General features: G+C 35.8%; 1 protein-coding gene across 22 annotated transcripts in view; it reads right to left on the minus strand.

The window, feature by feature from the left end:
- The window catches only part of LOC137239890 (protein rolling stone), a 195,700-nt gene that overhangs the window by 70,494 nt on the left and 102,245 nt on the right, over nt 1-22,961 (minus strand). The window contains exon 1 of one of the 22 annotated variants that reach the window (XM_067765677.1): nt 19,736-20,089. The exons of the other annotated variants lie outside the window; for them this stretch is intronic. The gene's annotated coding sequence lies outside the window, so the exon portion shown is untranslated. Of the gene's footprint in view, nt 1-19,735; nt 20,090-22,961 lie in introns of those variants that run through there. 22 annotated transcript variants of the gene reach the window in all.

Below are 22,961 nucleotides of genomic sequence, written 5' to 3' on the forward strand. Positions count from 1 at the left end.
CTTACAACCTTAGACTAACAAAGTTACTCCTATCATTAAAAAGAGAGGACTGTAGACTCATGACGGGTATTCTGACTGGACACTACCTGCTGGTGTCACACGCTTTGAAATTAGGCTTGGTAAGTGACTACAGATGTAGGAAGTGTGGGTTGGTTAAGCTTGCCAGCCTAAAACCCCAGCTATTAGGGTACTACAGCTGTCAGATCTAGAAGCAGCAAGTTGGGTAGAAAGCGTCTAGCATTAGCAAATAGGTCCTGGTTTTCGGTACGGTTTTTCCGTTTGGTCGTTAAGCAAACGTTTGGTATCACTATGGACTCATTCAGTCTATGTGAGTTCCTCCCGGACTAGCCAGTTCAAGCTAACCTAGCAGTTTTGGAACTTAAACATACACGAATTTTAGATTTGAAAAATTCGGCCTAAATTGCACCCCAGGCATATATGTAACATACTATGTAAAACAGCATATATGGCAACTTCCGCTCCCCAGAAGAAAGGGCTAGTACTTTTATAACTTACTTTTGCCTTAAATAATTGTGTCACTATATGATACGAACTTTTGGTTTAATCCACAGTTGTGGGTAGCTTCTTTTCTGTTATTTCTTCCCAACCAATTTCATAACCTACCCAATGTTCTTTTCAAGGCTGCTTATAATAGATTACAGGTATTATTACCTTTTAAATAATTATGAAACCATTACACCCTGTTTCTAAGTCAGTTTGAGTTTCCGTCATATTCTGTGTTTCAAACGGAGGACCTCGCGATTTGGCAAGCCTTAAGATCACTCATGGTTGGGAATGTAATTGGCAAGGTATATCTCTTTTTTCATAGCCAAGAAGCAATAAATTATCTGCGCCAGCTAAAAGTTAGTAGGGGCATGTCTAAGTTCTAATTAAAAATTCTGTTTTTTAAAGAACGTACATATTTTGATTATAATTTATTTTGAACTTTTTTTTTTAATTCTTTTATTTTATACAACTTCAAACAATGAAATTTTTGATAATTAAAAAATCAAAATTGAAAATTAAAATATTGATAAAATATTTTAAAATTACAAGGTTCAAAGCAATTAAAATACAAAGTTAAATAAAAACAAGTAAGGAAGGTTAAGTTCGGGTGTAACCGAACATTACATACTCAGTTGAGAGCTATGGTGACAACATAAGGGAAAATAACCATGTAGGAAAATGAACCGAGGGAAACCCTGGAATGTGTTTGTATGACATGTGTATCAAATGAAAGGCATTCAAGAGTATTTTATGAGGGAGTGGACCATAGTTCTATAGGTGGACGCCATTTAGGGATATCGCCATAAAGGTGGACCAGGGGTGACTCTAGAATTTGTTTGTACGATATAGGTATCAAATGAAAGGTGTTAATGAGTATTTTAAAAGGGAGTAATCCTTAGTTCCATAAGTGGGCGCCGTTTCGAGATATCTCCATAAAGGTGGACCAGGGGTGACCCTAGAATTTGTCTGTACAATATGGGTATCAAAAGAAAGGTGCTAATGAGTATTTTAAAAGGGAGTGATCCTTAGTTCCATAGGTGGACGCCGTATCGAGATATCGCCATAAAGGTGGACCAGGGGTGACCCTATAATTTGTTTGTACAATATGGGTATCAAACGAAAGGTGTTAATGAGTATTTTAAAAGGGAGTGGGCCTTAGTTCTATAGGTGGACGCCATTTCGAAATATCGCAATAAAGGTGGACCAGTGGTGACTCTAGAATGTGTTTTGTACGATATGGGTATCAAATGAAAGGTGTTAATGAGTATTTTAAAAGGGAGTGGTGGTAGTTGTATATGTGAAGGCGTTTTCCAGATATCGACCAAAATGTGGACCAGGGGTGACTCTAGAATGTGTTTGTACGATATTGGTATCAAATTAAAGGTATTAATGAGAGTTTTAAAAGGGAGTGGTGGTAGTTGTATATGTGAAGGCGTTTTCCAGATATCGACCAAAATGTGGACCAGGGTGACCCAGAACGTCATCTGTTGGATACCGCTAATTTATTATATGTATATGTAATACCTGCCAAGATTTCAAGGGTTTTTTATTTCGCCCTGCAGAACTTTTTCATTTCCTTCTACTTAATATGGTAGGTGTCACAACCATTTTACAAAGTTTTTTCTAAAGTTATATTTCGCGTCAATAAACCAATCCAATTACCATGTTTCATCCATTTTTTCCTATTTGGTATAGAATTATGCCATTTTTTTTTCATTTTTCGTAATTTTCGATATCGAAAAAGTGGGCGTGGTCATAGTCGGATTTCGTTCATTTCTTATACCAAGATAAAGTGAGTTCAGATAAGTACGTGAACTAAGTTCAGTAAAGATATGTCGATTTTTGCTCAAGTTATCGTGTCAACGGCCATGCGGAAGGACAGACGGATGACTGTGTATAAAAACTGGGCGTGGCTTCAACCGATTTCGCCCCTTTTCATAGAGAACAGTTAACGTCATAGAATCTATGCCCCTACCAAATTTCAAAAGGATTGTTAATTTTTGTTCGACTTATGGCAATAAAAGTATCATAGACAAATAAAATGAAAAAGGGCGGAGCCACGCCCATTTTGAAATTTTCTTTTATTTTTGTATTTTGTTGCACAATATCATTACTGGAGTTGAATGTTGACATAATTTACTTATATACTGTAAAGATATTAAATTTTTTGTTAAAATTTTACTTAAAAAAAAAATTTTTTTTAAAGTGGGCGTGGTCGTTCTTTGATTTTGCTAATTTTTATTAAGCATACATATAGTAATAGGAGTAACGTTCCTGCCAAATTTCATTATGATATCTTCAACGACTGCCACATTACAGCTTGCAAATTTTTAAATTACCTTCTTTTAAAAGTGGGCGGTGCCACGCCCATTGTCCAAAATTTTACTAATTTTCTGCGTCATAAGTTCAACTCACCTACCAAGTTTCATTGCTTTATCTGTCTTTGGTAATGAATTATTGCACATTTTCGGTTATTCGAAATTTTCGATATCGAAAAAGTGGGCGTGGTTATAGTCCGATATCGTTCATTTTAAATAGCGATCTGAGATGAGTGCTCAGGAACCTACATACCAAATTTCATCAAGATACCTCAAAACTTACTCAAGTTATCGTGTTAACGGACGGACGGACGGACATGGCTCAATCACATTTTTTTTCGATCCTAATGATTTTGATATATGGAAGTGTATATCTATCTCGATTCCTTTATACCTGTACAACCAACCGTTATCTAATCAAACTTAATATACTCTGTGAGCTCTGCTCAACTGAGTATAATAATAAGAACTCTACATTACTCCCCCTTCAAGAAAATTTAACATGTAACAAATTGAACGTAACTCTCTTTTTATGTAAATTCTTGGTGTTGTTTGTGTCTGTTGTTTTAATTATTGCAGGTTTTAATCTATCAATAGGAATAGTTTTAATATTATTATCTATTTCAAGTTTAAAACATTTTTGATATTTTTCCACAATTTTGTAAGGCCCTTCATATGGTCGTTGTAATGAATGCTTATTAATGACTCGAACAAATGTAAATTTACAAGTTTCAAGATCTTTTGGAACGTAAATTCCAGTATCAGAATCTTTATGATGACTTAAATTTGATTTCGAAAATTTTCACTAAATTACTTAAAATTTCAGTTGATGAGAAATTTTTAGCTGATTGCACAACAAGTTCCCCTGGCAAACGTAAATTCTGACCGAAAACCATTTCCGCTGGTGTAGCCAAAATATCTTCTTTGTAAATAGATCGCAAACCAAGTAATATGACTCGTCATCCCAATTATTTGTGTCCTCTCTAGCTATTATAGTAGTCTTTAATTGTCTATGAAACCTTTCAATCATACCATTTCCTTGAGGGTGATATGCGGATGTTGTAATTTGGTGACTACCTAGTAATTTAGTTAACTCTGAAATCAATTTCGATGTAAATTGGCTACCTTGATCAGTTGTTATCTTTAACGGAACTCCAAAACGAGAAATATATTCTCTAAAAAACTTATTTGCAATTGTAGTTGCTGAAATATCTTTTAATGCATATGTCTCATGCCATCGGGTAAATCTTTCAATAATCGTTAAAATATAGCGATGTCCTTTTGAAATAGGTCCAACTGAACTGGATGTGTTGAAATCTATTCTTGGGAATTTGAATTTTGACTACAGGAGATTTTGTATGACGATAAACTTTAGACTTTTGACAATTAAGGCACTCTTTTGACCAAATATTAATATCCTTATTCATATTAGGCCAATAATATTTTTTAATTATGAGCCGTCGTACAGTGGCGCCTCTGCCGTTAGAGCATGGCAAAAATCAAAAAAATCATGAAAGCGTTCGCTAAATCTAATACATGTTTATAATAAAGAATTCTCCAGGGATCAAGAATGTACAACTGTTTTTTTCACAGAAAATTATAGTTTACCAGGTAGAGCCGCTCAAAATTGACCAATTTTCAACATTGGGAAAAATTTTAAATTTGTCTTCTTTTTCGTTGTATTTAAAATAGTTTTGTGAGTAAATAAGTCGGCCGGTTGTCGTTTTCTTATATAGGAATTAAAGATAATTTAATTTAGGATTGAACGAACACAAAATTGTTTTTTTGTTTGTTAAAAGTTGGCGGATATATCTGTTTTTCGAAATACCTATTTTTAGGCCCTTTTTAAAACTTTGATGGAAAAAAAAAATTTTAAAATATGTGCTCCGTCAAATTAACAGTAGTTATTTGTGAAATATTCAGTTACCTAAATTCATAAAGTCTACCTGCGTCCAGCTGCAACTTCACTTTTTACATCAAATAGAGTTAAACAACCTTGGGCATAAATACGCGCCTGAGCAGGTATATATAATTCAGTACGGCCGTAAGGTCATTTTTATACTCAGTTGAGCAGAGCTCACAGAGTATATTAAGTTTGATTGCATAACGGTTGGTTGTACAGGTATAAAGGAATCGAGATAGATATAGACTTCCATATATCAAAATAATCAGGATCGAAAAAAAATTTGATTGAGCCATGTCCGTCCGTCCGTCCGTCCGTCCGTCCGTCCGTCCGTCCGTCCGTCCGTTAACACGATAACTTGAGTAAATTTTGAGGTAACTTGATGAAATTTGGTACGTAGGTTCCTGAGCACTCATCTCAGATCGCTATTTAAAATGAACGATATCGGACTATAACCACGCCCACTTTTTCGATATCGAAAATTTCGTAAAACCGAAAAAGTGCGATAATTCATTACCAAAGACAGATAAAGCAACGAAACTTGGTAGATGAGTTGAACTTATAACGCAGAATAGAAAATTAGTAAAATTTTGGACAATGGGCGTGGCACCGCCCACTTTTAAAAGAAGGTAATTTATAAATTTTGCAAGCTGTAATTTGTCAGTCGTTGAAGATATCATGATGAGATTTGGCAGGGACGTTACTCCTATTACTATATGTACGCCTAATAAAAATTAGCCAAATCGGAGAAGGACCACGCCCACTTTTAAAAAAAAATTTTTTTTAAAGTAAAATTTTAACAAAAAATTTAATATCTTTACAGTATATAAGTAAATTATGTCAACATTCAACTCCAGTAATGACATGGTGCAACAAAATACAAAAATAAAAGAAAATTTCAAAATGGGCGTGGCCCCGCCCTTTTTCATTTAATTTGTCTAGGATACTTTTAACGCCATAAGTCGAACAAAAATTAACCAATCCTTTTGAAATTTGGCAGTGGCATAGATTTTATAATGTTAACTGTTTTCTGTGAAAACGGGACAAATCGGTTGATACCACGCCCAGTTTTTATACACAGTCGTCCGTCTGTCCTTCCGCATGGCCGTTAACACGATAACTTGAGTAAATTTTGAGGTAACTTGATGAAATTTGGAATGTAGTTTCCTGAGCACTCATCTCAGATCACTATTTAAAATGAACAATATCGGAATATAACCACGCCCACTTTTTCGATATCGAAAATTTCGTAAAACCGAAAAAGTGCGATAATTCATTACCAAATACAGATAAAGCGACGAAACTTGGTAGATGAGTTGAATTTATGACGAAGAATAGAAAATTAGTAAAATTTTGGACAATGGGCGTGGCACCGCCCACTTTTAAAAGAAGATAATTTAAAAAAAAATTTTTTTTAAAGTAAAATTTTAACAAAAAATTTAATATCTTTACAGTATATAAGTAAATTATGTCAACATTCAACTCCAGTAATGACATGGTGCAACAAAATACAAAAATAAATGAAAATTTCAAAATAAGCGTGGCTCCGCCCTTTTTCATTTAATTTGTCTAGGATACTTTTAACGCCATAAGTCGAACAAAAATTAACCAATCCTTTTGAAATTTGATAGGGGCATAGATTTTATGATGTTAACTGTTTTCTGTGAAAACGGGCGAAATCGGTTTATGCCACGCCCAGTTTTTATACACAGTCGTCCGCATGGCCGTTAACACGATAACTTGAGAAAAATCGACATATCTTTAATGAACTTAGTTCACGTACTTACTTGAACTCACTTTATTTTGGTATGAAAAATGAACGAAATCCGACAATGACCACGCCCACTTTTTCGATATCGAAAATTACGAAAAATGAAAAAAATGCCATAATTCTATACCAAATACGAAAAAAGGGATGAAACATGGTGAGGTAATTGGATTGGTTTATTGACACGAAATATAACTTTAGAAAAAACTTTATAAAATGGTTGTGACACCTACCATATTAAGTAGAAGAAAATGAAAAAGTTCCGCAGGGCGAAATAAAAAACCCTTAAAATATTGGCAGGTATTACATATATAAATAAATTAGCGGTATCCAACAGATGATGTTCTGTGTCACCCTGGTCCACATTTTGGTCGCGATCTGGAAAACGCCTTCACATATACAACTACCACCACTCCCTTTTAAAACTCTCATTAATACCTTTAATTTGATACCCATATCGTACAAACACATCCTAGAGTCACCCTGGTCCACCTTTATGGCGATATTTCGAAACGGCGTCCACCTATAGAACTAAGGCCCACTCCCTTTTAAAATACTCATTAACACCTTTCTTTTGATACCCATATTGTACAAACAAATTCTACGGTCACCCCTGGTCCACCTTTATGGCGATATCTCGAAACGGCGTCCACCTATGGAACTAAGGATTACTCCCTTTTAAAATACTCATTAACACCTTTCTTTTGATACCCATATTGTACAAACAAATTCTAGGGTCACCCCTGGTCCACCTTTATGGCGGTATTTCGAAACGGCGTCCACCTATGGAACTAAGGATTACTCCCTTTTAAAATACTCATTAACACCTTTCATTTGATACCCATATCGTACAAACGCATTCTAGAGTCAACCCTGATCCACCTTTATGGCTATATCCCTAAATGGCGTCCACCTATAGAACTATGGCCCACTCCCTCATAAAATACTCTTTAACACCTTTTATTTGATACCCATATCGTACAAACGCATTCTAGAGTCACCCTGGTCCACCTTTATGGCGATATCTAGAAAAGGCGACCACCTATACAACAACCACCACTCCCTTTTAAAACCCTCATTAATACCTTTAACTTGATACCCATATCGTACGAACACATTCTAGAGTCACCCATGGTTCACCTTTATGGCGATATTTCGAAACGGCGTCCACCTATAGAACTAAGGCCCACTCCCTTTTAAATTACCCATTAACACCATTCGTTTGATGCCCATATTGTACAAACAAATTCTAGGGTCACCCCTGGTCCACTTTTGTGGCGATATCTCGAAACGGCGTCCACCTATGGAACTAAGGATTACTCCCTTTTAAAATACTCATTAACACCTTTCTTTTGATACCCATATTGTACAAACAAATTCTAGGGTCACCCCTGGTCCACCTTTATGGCGATATCTCGAAACTGCGTCCACCTATGGAACTAAGGATAACTCCCTTTTAAAATACTCATTAACACCTTTCATTTGATAACCATATCGTACAAACGCATTCTAGAGTCACCCGTTGTCCACCTTTATGGCGATATCTCGAAAAGGCGACCACCTATACAACTACCACCTCTCCCTTTTAAAACCCTCATTAATACCTTTAATTTGATACCCATATCGTACAAACAAATTCTAGAGTCACACCTGGTCCACCTTTATGGCGATATCTAGAAACGGTGTCCACCTCTGGAACTAAGCATCACTCCCTTTTCAAATACCCATTAACACCTTTCTTTTGATACCCATATTGTACAAACAAATTCTAGGGTCACCCCTGGTCCACCTTTATGGCGATATCTCGAAACGGCGTCCACCTATGGAACTAAGGATTACTCCCTTTTAAAATACTCATTAACACCTTTCATTTGATACCCATATCGTACAAAGGCATTCTAGAGTCACCCCTGGTCCACCTTTATGGCGATATCTCGAAAAGGCGACCACCTATACAACTACCACCACTCCCTTTTAAAACCCTCCTTAATACCTTTAATTTGATACCCATATCGTACAAACAAATTCTAGGGTCACCCCTGGTCCACCTTTATGGCGATATCTCGAAAAGGCGACCACCTATACAACTACCACCACTCCCTTTTAAAACCCTCCTTAATACCTTTAATTTGATACCCATATCGTACAAACAAATTCTAGGGTCACCCCTGGTCCACCTTTATGGCGATATCTCGAAAAGGGCGTCTACCTGTGGAACTAAGGATTACTCCCTTTTAAAATACTCATTAACACCTTTCATTTGATACCCATATCGTACAAAGGCATTCTAGAGTCACCCCTGGTCCACCTTTGTGGCGATATCTCGAAACGGCGTCTACCTGTGGAACTAAGGATTACTCCCTTTTAAAATACTCATTAACACCTTTCATTTGATACCCATATCGTACAAACGCATTCTAGAGTCACCCTGGTCCACCTTTATGGCGATATCTCGAAAAGGCGACCACCTATAGAACTAAGGCCCACTCCCTTTTAAAATACCCATTAACACCATTCGTTTGATGCCCATATTGTACAAACAAATTCTAGGGTCACCCCTGGTCCACTTTTGTGGCGATATCTCGAAACGGCGTCCACCTATGGAACTAAGGATTACTCCCTTTTAAAATACTCATTAACACCTTTCTTTTGATACCCATATTGTACAAACAAATTCTAGGGTCACCCCTGGTCCACCTTTATGGCGATATCTCGAAACTGCGTCCACCTATGGAACTAAGGATAACTCCTTTTTAAAATACTCATTAACACCTTTCATTTGATAACCATATCGTACAAACGCATTCTAGAGTCACCCCTGGTCCACCTTTATGGCTATATCTCGAAAAGGCGACCACCTATACAACTACCACCTCTCCCTTTTAAAACCCTCATTAATACCTTTAATTTGATACCCATATCGTACAAACAAATTCTAGAGTCACACCTGGTCCACCTTTATGGCGATATCTAGAAACGGTGTCCACCTCTGGAACTAAGCATCACTCCCTTTTCAAATACCCATTAACACCTTTCATTTGATAACCATATCGTACAAACGCATTCTAGAGTCACCCCTGGTCCACCTTTATGGCGATATCTCGAAAAGGCGACCACCTATACAACTACCACCTCTCCCTTTTAAAACCCTCATTAACACCTTTCTTTTGATACCCATATTGTACAAACAAATTCTAGGGTCACCCCTGGTCCACCTTTATGGCGGTATCTCGAAACGGCGTCCACCTATGGAACTAAGGATTACTCCCTTTTAAAATACTCATTAACACCTTTCATTTGATACCAATATCGTACAAACGCATTCTAGAGTCAACCTGATCCACCTTTATGGCTATATCCCTAAATGGCGTCCACCTATAGAACTATGGCCCACTCCCTCATAAAATACTCTTTAATGCCTTTCATTTGATACACATGTCATACAAACACATTCCAGGGTTTCCCTCGGTTCATTTTCCTACATGGTTATTTTCCCTTATGTTGTCACCATAGCTCTCAACTGAGTATGTAATGTTCGGTTACACCCGAACTTAACCTTCCTTACTTGTTGTTATTGGAACTTGTTAGCCACATACATTTTTTTAGTTACGAGTTGTATACCTGAAATTCATTTTAATAATATGAGCAGGTATATAAAGCTATCCATCATACAATGAACATTATCATTCGTCTTTTGGAGATTAAGGAACTAAGTATTCTGTTTACTTAAATAAAGTGAATAGTATTTTTAAATATAGTTCACAGATTAATATTTAGTCAGATACACTCGAAGCCAATTCTAATATGTATCTATAAAACTCGAAACTATTTGCGGTGTTTAAATCTACAAAGTCAAGACGGGACTTCATTGAGGCTATTATGAGAGAATTAGCGAGTGAAACAAGCATTAAAGAAAAGGAAGGCATGGAAGAAAAAATTGGTTTACAATACATTATGATAGAAAGAAAATGGAAGGACGTCTATTGTAACAATTCAAAATTTCTAAGTAAGCATGAAAAGTGGCTAGCTGACAAAACTTTTTTGGACGAAGAAACGCCTAGCACGTCAACCAATCCAACTAGAGGGATACCAACAAAACCCATAGAAGAGTGTTCTACCTACACAAGGAAAAGAAAGCTGTCTGTTACCACAAAAGCTATGGCCACTACTTATCTTTCAGAAGCACTGGCTATTAAATATAAAAAAGACGAAGAAAACGTTAAGTCTCATATAACAGAAGCAGTTGCGGTAGCAAGTCCAGTGCGACTGACGAGTATCAAAAACAGCATTCCCACACCACCAAATGCGCTACCTAGGAAATACACTCCCGAAGAAGCTTTAGCGCTGTTTATAGATATCGGTTTAGCGAAGAAAAAATATATTATATTGCGTAAGTCATTATTGGAACGTAATGCCTATATTTTACCGGATACAAAAAAATTACTAAAGCCAAGAAAGAAGCAGTTACTCTAAATCCCAAAATAACCGAAGTATCAGCTGAAATTGAGCTACAAAACCTAATGGATCATACGTCAAAGTTTTACTGAAGAAAAGTTGAAATCACTGCCAAAAAGCTAGCATTGATAACTAAGTGGGGCTGTGATGGATCATCAGGACAAAGCGCATATAAACAAAGAATAAATGTAGACGATGAAACAATTACAGATAGTAATATGTTTATGGCTTCTATTGTTCCATTACGACTAAAAGAATATTGGAAAAATCCCCGTCCGTCATCAACTATATTGTGCCGCCCGATATTATTTAAATAAGAGAAGGAGTCTTCGGAACTCATAAAAGCTACAGTGAGTGATATAAAAAATCAAATTACCAAATTAGAACCAACAATAATTGAAATTGAAGGGGGGAATGTCATTACAATAAAGCATGATTTTCTTCTAACAATGGTCGATGGAAAAGTTTTGAACTTAATAACAAATACGACATCTACAATGAAATGTCCACTTTGTAAAAGGACTTAGAAAATCGTGATGATTCAGTAACTGACGAACTAAATTATGAGTATGGAATATCTCCTTTGCATGCTAGGATAAGATGTATGGAATTTGTTTTGAAGCTGGCTTATACACTACCACAACAAGGAGAAGTTTTCGACGACAATACAACATGTAAGGAGAAACAAAACAGGAGAAAAAAAAATAGTTCAGGATGCATTCTATAAAGAGATTGGCCATAGAGTTGACTGTCCAAAGTATGGATACGGAAATACAAATGATGGTAACTCCTCAAGAAGATTTTTTGAAAACGATGAAGTGACTGCTCGCATAACAGGAGTTGATAGAGATATTGTGAAAAGATTGGGAGTAATTTTAAATATTTTAAACAGCCATGAACCAGTTAATGGACCCAAATTTGGAGAATATGCATCTAAAACTACAGAGTTGCTGCATCAAAAGTATCCTGAGAAGAAACTTACACCAACGGTACATAAAATTTTAACACATGGAAAAGATTTAATAGAGTACCAGTGCTTACCATTAGGAGAATTGTCTGAAGAAGCTCAAGAATCTAAGAACAAGGACTACAAAAGATATAGATGTATGAACACCTGCAAAGTATCACGAGTTAGACAAAACGAAATCTATTTTAAAGCTTAGGCATTTCGCCTTCAAACGAGTATTAAATTTTTATAGAAAGCAATACGTCTATCTAGTTTGGTATAAATTGGTAAAGCGGTTACTGAGATCATACTTTTTAGCATAAATGGGCAGTGCCACTCCCTTTTTCCAAAATTCGTTGGCTGTTTAATCTTTAGCTCAAATAAAATTTCATTGAACCACTTTCAATAACTTTTAGTTATTAATAAAATACATATTTGGCTTGTAAATAAAAAAAAAAACATGTAAATTTTACGATGAATTTTGAAGCACCTTGTTATTGTGGCACCAAAAACGGACATTTGAGTTTTATAAGAGTATTGCAATTTAAAAGAAACAATACGTCTATCGATTTTGGTAGTTATTGATTACGTGACTACTTAGATACAACTTTTTATCATAAGTGGGCAGTGCCACGCTATCTTATCAAAATCATTAGTTTATCTTATTTAATGCTTAAATACGTCATTAGCAAATCTAATTTTTTTTTTTATTTTTTACTAGAAACATTTTGTTTTTGCATTTTTCTAAAAATTTTCGACTTTAACGAATTTTTGTGAAGCACCCTGTATCTGTGACATTCTGAGCTTTCACACATAAAACTTCAAATAATTAGCTTTCATTTGTATTTAAAATTTTTAAAATATCTTCATTGGTTCAAAAGTTATGATTTTTGCAAAGAAAAAACTCAAAAAGCGCCACTGTGCGTCGTGTAGCTCTTGTACCCGAATGTGCTATTCTATGTAAAAGATCAAATACTGTTTTTCGGTACAAATAGCCTAGGAGTTTCTCCTGAAATTTCACACCAAATACTAAAATTAAAAATGGGAATACTAATTAGTTTTAAATTTAGATATTGAGAATCAGATACAAGTTGATTTAAGTCGTCATCTTTTTTAACACGCTTTTATTAGCTTCGCCTGTATCTATCTATGTATTGTAACAAATTTACTTGCAATTCCGCTTATTTTCAATCTTCTACTAAGTTCGAATCACTAAACTGTTGATTAAATAACTTCAATATTGAATAATGGAAAAATGGCCTTTATTAAAGTACTTCACAATAAATAATACTGCTATTGCTCGCCAGATAGCGTCTTAATTAAAACTGAATTATTGCGCCTCGACTGTTGTTGCCTTTTATACTCTCTGATTTCCTCGTTCGCATCTTCTAGGCGCTTCCATTTCCAGAATCTACTAGTTGGCCATCAGATATCAAATTTCTCAGCTGTAACTACAATTGTACGATTTTATAGCTTCTCTCATTGCATACTTTCGGGAGTATCTCAGATATATGCATGTAGTTGTGCGTTGCTTCTCAGCTGAGTGTACGTACATATGTGTAGACATAATGATTGATTCGTTTATGTAGATACAAGTGACTGTCTGCTTTATTGTTGTTGTGATTTAATTTACTTAGCATCAGACTAGGGATGTGAATGTACCACTCTTCTACTCCGTGGTTTCCCAGTGGTTTGTATGCGGTAGATGGTATCACTGATCTTCTTCACAACTTTGTACGGGCCTTCCCAACTGCACCTAATCTTGGATGGAACACTTTTCCGCCGGTGAGGGCTGTATAAATCTCCCTCCAAGAAACCTTCCGAACTATTGCTCTCATCGTACCTGCGTTTCATCTTATTGCTCATTATCCTTGATCGTTCCTTCGCACTCTGTTGTTTGGCCAATGAACTACTTTGTAGAGCTTGCTCTTGACGGATTGGCTTCACATACTCGGTATCGTTCCGATGTTTCCCAACAGAAGTACGCGCTGGCTTGAAACCACCCTTGCATTCTTTCTGGAAAATTCTTTCAGTCGTTTTAGTGGGTCCATCAGGTTCTGTCAATGCCAGTGTTTCTCTTGCAGGTACTTTTGATTTCACTTTATTTGGCCCATTCGATCCATCAACCTTTACCTTTGACTTTCGTGGTCTTTGTCGAGTCTTCTCCACCAGTACTCGATTACTGATGAACCCTTTCTCCAAACTGAAGTTAAGTGGTATATCCTGGTTCTCATAACGCATCACCCTTCTCTGCATATAGATCTTGATGTCATGGTCAACCAAGAAGTCCACTCCCAATATAACTTCATCAACGATCTCCGCCACAACGAATTTGTGTAGAACTGTGATCTTTCCAATTAAGACTTCACAGATCACTTCTCCTTGGACTTGGTTATACTCGCCAGCGACCGTACGCAACCTTGCTCCAGGTAACGGTTTTACTCTCCTGTTGACCAAATCAGATCGGATCAAGGAATGAGATGCGCCTGTATCTACAGTCAGTACACGCTCCTTGCCATCCACATTTCCTTTGACGGTAAGACTGCTCGATTTTCTACCAATTTGCGACACAGATATGACAGGAGATTCAATAGCTGGAGCTAGCTCTCGATCTCTACATCTTACTCGCTCTTGCTCATCCCTTCCATCTTTGTTATTGAGACCACTCATGCTGTTGCAACCACTAGGATCAAGATCGCAATGACGTGCAATGTGACCGGGCTTCCCGCATTTGAATCATTTGATAACTCTCTCACTCCGCTTTTGCGATTCTTGCAGCGCCTCCAAAATTGTGTCTGCCCAATCTGGTCTTTCCACTTCCACACGATGAGCTTTGTATGCTGGTTTACTCAATAGTGAGGCAGTTTCCTGAGTCAATGCATGTGATACCGTTTCTGCAAATGTTGGCTTTGGGTTTGCGTATGTGGCTCGCTTCGTTTCGACGTCCCGTATGCCATTTATAAAACTCTAGATTTTTACCCTCTCGGTGTATTCTACGGGTGCGTCTGCATTTGCCATATGAGCCAACCTTTCAACATCCGAAGCAAACTCTTGCAAAGTCTCATTAGCTTTTTGGTAACGGTTTTGCAACTATATTTGGTGTATCTGCCTCCTGTGTTCGCTTCCGTATCGCCTCTCTAGAGCACTCATCAATGCATCATAACTGTTCCGTTCGTACTCTGGAATAGTATGTAAGATTTCGGCAGCTGGTCCTTTCAATGCTACGAAGAGTGCAGCAACTTTATCTTCAGCATTCCAGTTGTTCACTGCTGCGGTCTTCTCAAGCTGTAGCTTAAAGGCCTGGAAAGGAACAGAACCGTCAAAGGATGGTGTTTCTACCTTTGGTTTACTCGTTGAAACTGCTGGGCGATTTAGGTGCAACTGCTCGATACGTCCTCTCAAAGCATCCACCTCGGCCTCGATTTTTTCCTCAAACTGTAAAATTTTTGTATCTTGCGCCTCCAACTTCGAGGAAATACGTCCTTCTTGCTCTTCCAGTTGAGCTGAGATCTGCGATGATATCTGTGCTGAAATTCGCGCCGACATTTCGGATATTCGTGCCTCTTGTGCTTCAATCTTCGCTGTTATACGGTTCTCCTGCGATTCCAGCTGAGATGACATTTGCGACGACATTTCGGATATTCGTGCCTCTTGTGCTTCAATCTTCGCTGTTATACGGTTCTCCTGCGATTCCAGCTGAGTTTCCATCTTGGATGTAATCTGTGTCGACATTTCTGACATTTGCGACGACATTGATGTTACTGTCGATGTTTGTGCAGATATTGCAGCCAAAATCTTGTTCAAGTCTGTGCTCGTAACTGTCTGCGATGTTTCGTTTTTCTCTTCAATTTTTGTTGTTGTATCGTCACCATCAGGATAAAAGACTTACTCGTCCACATCAATTCCTTGCGACTCCATTATCTCTCGTAGCCGTGCTTGAAGTTCGATCTTATTGCCGGTTGTATTTAATCCACGGTTCTTCAACTCCTTTTTCAGTTGCTGGATCCTCAATTCACTCAACTTTGCCATGTCCAAGTTGTATTCCCAATCTTCGGAATTTATTCAACAATTCCTCTACTGACACCAATTGTAACGAATTTACTTGCAATTCCACTTATGTGCAATCTTCTGCTAAGTCCGAATCACTAAACTGTTGAATAAATAACTCCAATATTGAATAATGGAAAAATGGCCTTTATTAAAGTACTTCATAATAAATAACACTGCTATTGCTCGCCAGATAGCGTCTTAATCAAAACTGAATTATTGCGCCTCGACTGCTGTTGCCTTTTATACTCTCTGATTTCCTCGCTCGCATCTTCTAGGCGCTTCTATTCCCGAATCTACTAGTTGGCCATCAGCTATCAAATTTCTCAGCTGTAACTACAATTGCACGATTTTATAGCTTCTCTCATTGCATACTTTCCGGAGTATCTCAGATATATGCATGTAGTTGTGCGTTGCTTCTCAGCTGCGTGTACGTACATACATATGTGTAGACATAATGATTGATTCGTTTATGTAGATACAAGTGACTGTCTGCTTTATTGCTAGTGTCACTCATATTCGTCACAGTATCTATGTATCCATGTATGTATGTAACGGAATTTTTGAGCTTAATTTTCACCGGTTTCTAGAAGTCTGATTAATTTGAATCTTTGCATACGTATCAAGGACCGATGACAATGCAATTATTTGAGAACAGTTTCCCATTCTCCTTATTAACATGCTTATATTAGCTTCACTTGTATGACGGTTGTTTGTAACTCTCTTGCCTAGGTGCGCAAAGGAGAGTTAGACCCATCTAGCGGCAAAACGAGTTGTGCTGAATAGCGGAGACACGAACCTCTGTGCTACTATGCTATCAACAGCAAATATCTAAGTGGATTGTAGATACTAAAACAGCACGATATTTGCGTGTTTTTTAGTTTTTTAAACTACATTTATATTATGTTGTTCAATTTGTAAAATTTTAAAATTCAGTTCTGTATTATATATTGCATTAACCTTAAAAGCTCTAGATAGCGTATCTGCTACAACAATTGTGCTATAAATTCCAAGTGTCTCGTTTGTCTAGGACTTCGTTCTGTTTTTGAATTTAAAGCAGTAGTCAAAGGTATAAACTGTAAATTTTCGTCCTTCCAAAATATATCTAAAATGTTTTATATTTAAGTAAATCGCCAATAACTCCCTATCAAAATCACTATATTTAATTTCAGTTGGAGAAAGTTTTTTAGAAAAGGATGCAATGGGCTCAATTTTATTATTGTAATTTTGTTGCATAACGCCTCCAGTCGCTGTGTTAGATGCATCTACTGTTAAAGATAATTTAGCATCTTTGTTAAAATGTTTTAACAATATCGTAGATGCAAATTTATCTTTAATGCATTCAAAAGCTTCATTCGTATTCTCGTCCCATACAAAAGTTTTGTCACGTTTCTTACTTACTTTGTTAATTAGATCATAAATTTTGTTTGTACATCCTGCTAGTTTTGGAATGTATCTATGATAATAATTTACCATACCAATAAATTTCTGTGCCTGCTTAACTGATTTTGGACGTTCGAAGTTGCGAATAGCTGATACCTTTTCATCGGAAGGTCGAATACCTGTTCCAGAAATGTTATGTCCTAAAAAATCTATATTTTTCACATCAAAAGTACATTTACTTGGTTTAATGTTTAAACCGACCTCTGTAAAGCGTTGAATAAGGATACGTAAATTTTTAAATGTTGTTCTTCGTCTTCACTTTCAATAAGTAAGTCGTCGATGTAAGCATATACAAAATCTAACTCACCTACTACTTCATTTATGAATCTTTGAAAAGTTTGGGCAGAATTTCTAAGTCCGAAAGGCATTCTCATGAATTCAAACAAACCGAAAGGAGCTGTAAAAGCAGTTTTATAAATATCTTCTTCAGCCATAGGAATTTGGTGATATGCCCTAACTAAATCTAATTTTGAAAATATATTTTTATTATGAAGGTTCATATTAAAATCCTGAATGTGAAGTAGGGGATAACGATCGGGAACAGTTACAATATTCAATCTTCTAAAATCACCACATGGACGCCAATCATTCAACCCTTTTTTAGGTACAAGGTGAAGTGGTGATGCTACTGAAGATTTTGAAGGCCGACAAATGCCTGTTTTAACTGAGAAATCAAACTCCGTTTTCGCGACTTTGTATTTTACCCGATCTAAGCGCCTGGGCTTAGAAAATCGAAGACTACCTTCTGTTACAAGTCGATGTACTGTTGTCTGTTTAACAGGTTTAGTTTAATCTGGCTCTGAAATAAGTGACGGAAACTCTTTTAATAATTTTGTAGATTTATTGTCAACCACAAATAATTTAGGTAATGGAATATCACAAAAGTAGGATACTGTATTAACTGAGAGATTGGTTAATGGATCTACTAAACGTTTATGTTTAATGTCTATAAGAAGACCATATTTACAAAGAAAATCAGCGCCAATTATTGGCTTAGCTATATCTGCAATCAAAAAAGTAAAAGCAAATTCACGTCTTAAGCCCAAATTTACGTTTAAAAGCCTTTTCCGTAAGTGGCAATTGTTGAGCCATTAGCTGCAGTGAGAATTATGTCTGAACGTTTCGTATGAGGAAATTTAGACGCGGGTAATACCGAAATTTCTGCTCCACTATCAATTAAGACATTTTGTCTGTTTTCTTTATCAAAAATAAATAAACGACGCGTCGAAAATTCTAAATTTCCGTTGTTCGTCGCTGCAACAACGGAAGAATTTAGTTTGTTGAATCTTTGTTTTTGTTATATGAACAAGGTTGTTTGTTCACACTTCGTGGCATTACTTCCAAATTTGTAGTGGAATCTACACAACCAATTTATATTATTTCGTGAATTCTAAATGTATTCCTAAATTTGTTTCTCGAACTGGACCGCGATCTAGGTTGATTTGTATAAATTTGGTTTTTGACTTCAGATAACTCTAAAGAGAGTTTCTGGAAATTCTCACAAATCAAAGAGGGTGTTTTAACCAAGTTTTCAACAACAGAATTTTGTGCTTTTGTATCCGAAAAATTATTAACCGAAAATACTCCATTTTTGTTTATCACTTCCCAAATATTATCTGCTAATTTTGTTAAAGCGGTAATATTATTAGAACTCGAACTAGCCAAAATCATACTCAAATTTTAGAAAGTTTACGCATCCAAATTTTCTTTAAAATATTTTTCACTAAATTTGACCCGGCTAATATAATTAATGAACGATAAAATTCTAAGGGCTTACGATCACCCATCTCAGAATCGTTCAAAATTTTATCAAGTTTCGAATTTTCGCTAAATGAGTGTCTTTCTATCAACACTTTTTTAAGTTCAGTAAATTTGTTATTAATAGGAGGATTTTGGATAAAATCCAAAATAGTTATTATCACTTCCTGCGAAAGTGCTGTAATGATGTGTTCGTATTTAGTGTTTTCTTGTGTAATGTTTTTAGTACTAAAATGTATTTCGGCATGAATAAGCCATGCTTCCGGACAATTAGTCCAAAATTGTGGAAGTTTTACTGAAACTGACAAAATTTCATTTTGAGTAACATTTGCATATGGATTTGTAATTTGTTGTTGAGAAGTGTCATTTGGTAAATCTATCAAAGAGTCATTTAAATTGTTAGTAAATGTAGATGTTTGTGTATTATGTTGTGGTGAATGAAACATATTGAATTAAATGAAAAGAGAGAGTAAAATAAACTAGTAATTCTATAAAGAGAGAGTTTACAAAAATAATAATAATATATCTATATATTAGTATACATACATAAACACATATAAAATAATATAACTGTTCACCAAAATACTTGCTGTGAATATTCAGTTTGTTGCTGTTAATGGCTTTTGATGTTTTAGCTGCTCAATCGGGGAACTCAAAAATAACAGCTGTGTTTATGCAATGGCTTTGTTGAGATTGAGTCTCTGAAGGATTGATCGATGCCTGTTTCACTATTTTGAAGCATTTGCATTTGGCAAATGTGGATATGATTAAGATGATCTATATGCTGCGTCAGATTGCTCGTCAATGTGATGTTGTACAACTTTATTATATTCACTGGTTCTTACTGCTGACGTTGTACTTAAATTTTTAATCTGAGAGTTTGATTTAGCGTGCAGCACTTAATAATCATTGACTTGAACGCACATTCGATGTTAGCGACTTATTGTATGAAAAGCTATTCACAGTTGGTTATTTTTTGTTTTTTTTTATACCTTTCATGAAAATAAATGGTATATTAATTTCTCGAATGGTATATTAATTTTGTCACGAAACCCAAAATTGTAAGTCCGTAAAGGAAAATAAATAGACCCACCATTAAGTATACCGAAATAATCAGGATGAAGAGCTGAGTTGATTAAGCCATGTCCGTCTGTCCGTCTGTCTGTCCCTCAATTTTTGGGATATCTTGATAAAATTTGGTAAGCGGGTGTATTTGGGTGTCTGATTAGACATTTGTCGGAACCGGCCGGATCGGACGACTATAGCATATATCCTCCATACAACCGATTTTTCAGAAAAAGAGGATTGTTTTCATATCTTCCTCAATTTAACAGATTGAAGCTTCAAACTTCACCATATACTTTCGTATATTGCACATATTGTTGCCTGAAAAAATTGATGAGATCGAACGTATATATAGTATATATCTCCCACAACCGATTGTTCGCATAAGAAACTTTTCGTAATTACTGCCCTATTTTAAGAGCTAGAGGCTTCAAATTTCAACGAATGCTTATGTATATAGCATATATTTTTGTCTGAGAAATCATAGAGATCAGTGGTATATATATTATATACCCCATATAAACTGTAATTTTTGCCCCTTTTTTACGGCTAGAAGCTTCAAAATTTATCAAATTTCATCAAATAGTTACGTTTACGTCATATATTTTTGATATACGTGATTCGTAGTCATAGTTTTACGTGCAGACCACAAAAAACGTGAAGCTTTGCATCCTCACACAAAGTACATATCTATTTGTATACCTTTCATGAACATGAAATGGTATATTAACTTAGGTCCGATGTTTGTAACGTTGAGAAATATAGAAGATAGACTCACCATTAAGTATACCGAATTGATCAGGGCGACGAACTGAGTTGATATAGCCATGTCCGTCTGTCCGTCCGTCTGTCTGTTTGAATGCAAACTAGTCCCTCACATTTTGGGATATCTCAATGAAATTTGGCACAAGGATGTATTTTTGTATTATATTAGACATTTGTCGGATCCGGTAGGATCGGACCACTATAACATATTTCTCCCATACAACCGATCGTTCAGATAAGACGATTTTGGTCATTCCTGCCGCAATTTAGAAAGTATAAACGTGAAACTCGGTGATACATATTCTAATACATCATAGAAGATATGCTGAAAAAATCACTTTGATCGGAGCTATATATAGTTATATCCCATACAACCGATCGTTCAGATAGAAAGATTTTTGGCCTTTTCTCCCTTAATTTAGAAGGTATTATATTTTAATATATCATAGATTTCCTGAAAAAATCACTTTGATCGGAGCTATATATGGTATATATCCCATAAAACCGATCGTTCAGATAGAAAGTTTTTTAGCCTTTTCTCCCTTAATTTCCAATATAAAAACGTTAAACTTGGTGATATTTATTCTAATATATCATACAAGATTCCCTTAAAAAATCACTTTGATCGGAGCTATATGTATATAGTATATACTAGGCCGGGTCGATTTGTGGGGAGGCAAAAAAATCGCCCATTGCTCTGTGAAAATCATATTCGTGGGGTCAAAATAAGAAACTTTGCCGAAGGAACCATACCTCTAAAAGGAATTCTGATGTCCCCCCCTTTGGGTCGTAGGGGCAAATTTTGAAAAATCCCACTTTGAAATGCCTATGTTTTTTCTTTTTGGAGTTTATTTTTCTCTTTAGAAATTTATTTAGTCAGAACATATGTATGTAAATGAAAAAATGAATTTAACTTAGTAATAGAAAAGAAATTAAAAAAAATTATTAGAAATTAGCGTTTTTACAACCCCCTTTTAAAACCAAGGCATCACTGTGATGCATTTGCATGTCGTAAACATAGTTGTGTGGGTTTTTTATTCAACCGTTTTAAAAAATGAAGGTATAACTGTGACACAATTGCAGATCGTAAAATTGATTGTGTTGTTTTTTTTAAGCCACCACAAGACACAGCAGGTAGAATTCAAATTGCCCCTACCCAAAAGTTTGACCCAAAGGGGGGACATCAGAATTCGTTTTAGAGGTATAGTTCCTTCGGCAAAGTTTCTTATTTTGATCCCTAGAATACGATTTTCACAGAGCAATGAGCGATTTTTAAATCGACCCGCCCTAGTATATACCTATCCCATACAACCGATCGTTCAGATAGAAAGATTTTTGGCCATTTCTCCCTTAGTTTCCAATACAATATATATCCCATATAACCTATCGTTCAGATAAGGGTTTTTTTGCCATTTTTTTATATTTATCTTAAAATCGTTCAGGTATGTACATCTGTTAACTATATATTTCTTATCTTATACAGCGCATTATTTGGAGATTACGAATGGGATAAGATTATTGTTCAGCCCCATTCATGAAAGTTGTGAGGTCTTTGGCAAAGCCGAAGACAGTCCCGTTCTTAGTTGTTTTTTTTTTTTTTTTATTTGCTTTATTTTGCTTTGCATTGTACTGCGTTGACTACAGCTTTTTTACTTTTGTCGATGACTATTATTGCAATTGGTAGATGGATATAAGATTATTTCAATTGAGCCAATGAATGTGGCATAAATGAAATACATATGCAGAACAATTTTGACCAATAAACTTTAATGCAGTCATGAAAAACTGATACTGCTGCTCCTTGTCTCTATTAAACTGTATTATCTGCTCACCCTTTTTATCAAATAAATAGCGCAGACGCATCACGAATAAATGAATACACTAATTGCTGTTTAATAATAAATGAAGTCTTCTTGTAAAAACACAGTTTTTAAATAACAGCCAACAGCAAAAGTTGATCGATGCTATTCCAAATTGATAATTCAA

This window comes from Eurosta solidaginis, chromosome 2, assembly GCF_040869045.1.
Source record: "Eurosta solidaginis isolate ZX-2024a chromosome 2, ASM4086904v1, whole genome shotgun sequence".
Taxonomy (NCBI): Eukaryota; Metazoa; Arthropoda; class Insecta; order Diptera; family Tephritidae; genus Eurosta; species Eurosta solidaginis.